The 3,264-nt window shown below is 44.1% G+C and overlaps 1 pseudogene; it reads left to right on the top strand.

Annotated features, from left to right (window-relative positions):
• Nucleotides 1-548: 548 nt before the first annotated feature.
• Nucleotides 549-951, top strand: LOC133759099 (small ribosomal subunit protein uS19-like; annotated as a pseudogene).
• Nucleotides 952-3,264: the final 2,313 nt, after the last annotated feature.

Here is a 3,264-nt window from a genome sequence, read left to right as displayed (position 1 = left end):
ACTCACCTGTCAATCAGATGGCCTTTTCCCCAGGATGTACTTTTCCCTACCCGGGACCTGGAGGCAGTATCATGGAAGCACTTCCTTTTCTAAGCTCATAAGAATGCAAGTAAAGAGAAGCCATGCTGGCTGGCTCTCCTTGTGGACCCAGGGCCAGCAGGGAATGAAAAGCTCTCTTTTCCTTTTCTGGCCCACTCCCCCTGAACAATGCCCACGTGTGCATGTGTGTTTTTATCACTTTGTAAATAAACTTCATCGCATTGCACGTTGTGTTTGTGCCTGTACTTAGGTTGCTCCTCTAAGTAAAAGGAAAGAGCCTTGAATAGGAACTTAGGCACAACCTAGAACACAGTACCTTCATTGTTTAATTTGCATTTTCTTGATGACATATAATATGGAGTATCTTTTCCTGTGCTTATTTGCCATCCATGTACCTTCTTTGTCAAGGTATTTGTTACTGTCTTTGGCTCATTTTTTCATCAGGTGGTTTGTTTTCTTACTATCGAGTTTTAAGAGTTATTTGTGTTCCTTTCCGGGAAGCTGGCAAGATGGCAGGAGTGGAGCAGAAGAAGCAGACCTTCTGCAGGTTCACCTCTGGTGGGGTGGCTCTCAGCCAGCTGCTGGACATGTCCTTGCCAGCAGCAGTGGCCGCTGAGCCCCGGGCCTGCATGGGGAAGCAGCACTGGCGCAAAGCCGGGAGGGAGACGCTGCCCATGGAGCAGCCGGAGGTGGCCGTAAGGCTTCTGCGGGACATGAACATCCTGCCCGAGACGGTGGGCGGCATGGTGTGCATGCAGACACCAAGACCTTCAACCAGGCGGAAATCGAGCCAGAGAAGATCGCCACTACCTGAGCGAGTTCTCCATCACCTACAAGCCTGCTGTAGCCTCAAGTAGCCTGTTCCGCAATAAAGGCAGACACATTTCCAAAAAACCAGAGTTCTTTGTTTGAATAGTAGTTCTTTATCATCAATGTCTTCTGTAAATATTTTCTCTCAGACTGTAGTTTGTCTTTTCATTTTCTTCACATTGAGCTTTGTAGGACAGACACATTTTGCTGTGGCATTGCCGAACCAAAGATCATCTGGATTTTCTCCTACGTGGTCTTGTAAGAGTTCTATAGTTTTGTGTTTTACACTTGGGTTTATAATCCCTTTTGAGCTAATTTTTGTGAAGAATGTGAGTTTTGTGAAGGATGTGAATCTAAGTCTGGATTCATTTTTTTGCACGTGGGTGTCTAGTTGTTCTAGCATTTGTTGAAAAACATCTTCATTTTTAAAAGTTTTTTTTTTTAAAGATTTATTGATTTTATTTGAAAGGCAGAGTTACACACAGAGATAACAGAGGAGACAGAGCAATCTTCCATGTGTTGGTTCACTTCCCAGATGGCTGCAACAGCCAGGCCTGGACTGGGTCAAAGCCAGGATCCTGGCACTCCATCCAAGTCTTCCTTGTGGATATCAGGAACCTAACCATTGGGCTATCTTCCCAGGAGTGTTAGCCGGGATCTGGATCAGAACTGGAGCAGCCAGGAGTTGAACCTGGTGCTCATGTGGGGTGCTGCTGTTGAGGCAGTGGCTTAGCCGGCTGTGCTGCAATGCTGGCCCCTTAACAGCATTTTTCTTTCAGTCCTAATGTCAGGAGAAACAGCAGCACATCTATGAATAAAGAAGTCCAGAAATTATTTTTGATGTCACTTTACTCTCTTGATTCAATGGATTACCCAACTTTCAAATGCTACCTCTTATGCTCTGAACTCATTCCTGCATCCTCACTGTAACGGTGTTTTTTCAGGCCGCTGAATATTTCTTATCTGTCATCCTATGATAAAGGGATACCTGTTCCACCTGGCCAGTTTCCCAATTTCTTTGGCTTGCCCTTCCTATCCCGCCAGAATGATCATTCTGAAAAGCAAATCTGGTCATCTCTACCATCCTGCTAAAATCCTCTGGAATCTACCCGTTTTATTTAAGATACAATTCAAATCCCTTTTCCTGGTTTAAAAGGTTTGTTCTGGTTGAATTCTCACCACCTGACCCTCTTCTCTCACAATTAATACTTGGTGAGCTGACCCCTTGAGATGATTAGATTGTGCCCTGAGCTTTTCTTACAGATACCTCTGCTCGTTGCTGCTTCTGTTCTGAAACACTCTGCTCACCCACCTCCAGATGTCTCCTGCAGGTTCCTGAAGACATGGCCAGGGGTCAGATGTCCAAATCCAGTGTCACTGGGCTAGCAGGAAAGTGTCGGAAGGGCTGTGTCATTCTGCAAGCTGCAGGGGGCAATATTCTTCCTTGCTTCTCCATTTTTCTGTTTACCTGGAGTGAGACACCCCTCCTGCCCCTCTGTGGAAGCCGATGCTACCTTTTGGGATGGTGCTGATTACATAGGATTATGGTAATCCTTTTAAAAGCATTAATAACTGATTTGGGCCTGATTTTTTGATGCAAGGACACTTCAAAAAGTTTGTGGGAAAATAGAATGAAAAGACCAGTTTATTTTGGAGCAAAAACTTTTTTGAAATCCGTGCATAGTTTTTCCATCAGATGTATTTTCCATGAGCTCTTTGAAGATCCTTCGTAAGGTAAACAACGGTGAAGAAGAGGAATGTTAACAGACACCTGTACGTTTAGCACCAAGGTGGAATAGATATGGGTCACTGCCATATTTGTTTCAGATTTCTCTTATTTCTCTTAAGAAATAGCTCTATCTCCAACCCTCCTAGATCTTTCTCCACCCTTTCTCTAGGTAGGTAACCTCGAGCCTGAAATTGGTATGGCAAAGCCTGTTGACTCATTTGTCTCCTTTACTAAATGTTTGGCACCTGAAGGGAAGGCAAGGACGACATGTGTCGCTTTGTTGTGATTTCTCTATTCCAGGTGGTTGGCCTAGAGCTTTTCAATCGACACTGTTGAACAACTGGCTGAATTAACAACTAGGCTCGCCTGGTTGCCTTTAACTTGCCACCTTCCGAGGCACCTCTTTCTATTTTCTTTTTCCTGGACATTTATGCCTATCATTCTTACTTTAATGGAAGCATGCATCTTTTCAGAGAAGGGCCGAGATTGTTGGGGGGGTGGGCAAAAAGAAATAGACCTGAATTTTGGAATCAAGCTTACTGAGGATGTGCCTTTCAGCAATTACTTAACCCCTCTGGATGTTTTATTTCCTCTTTTGTAAAAATGAGGTTAATAATACCCATTTAGTAGGGGTTTTGTAAGGATTAAAAAGCATAACAAATGTGAATGTGCCCTTTATGGTGGAA

The sequence above is a fragment of the Lepus europaeus genome, chromosome 5 (assembly GCF_033115175.1).
Source record: "Lepus europaeus isolate LE1 chromosome 5, mLepTim1.pri, whole genome shotgun sequence".
Classification (NCBI taxonomy): domain Eukaryota; kingdom Metazoa; phylum Chordata; class Mammalia; order Lagomorpha; family Leporidae; genus Lepus; species Lepus europaeus.
This window is presented reverse-complemented; position numbering and strand designations above follow the sequence as displayed.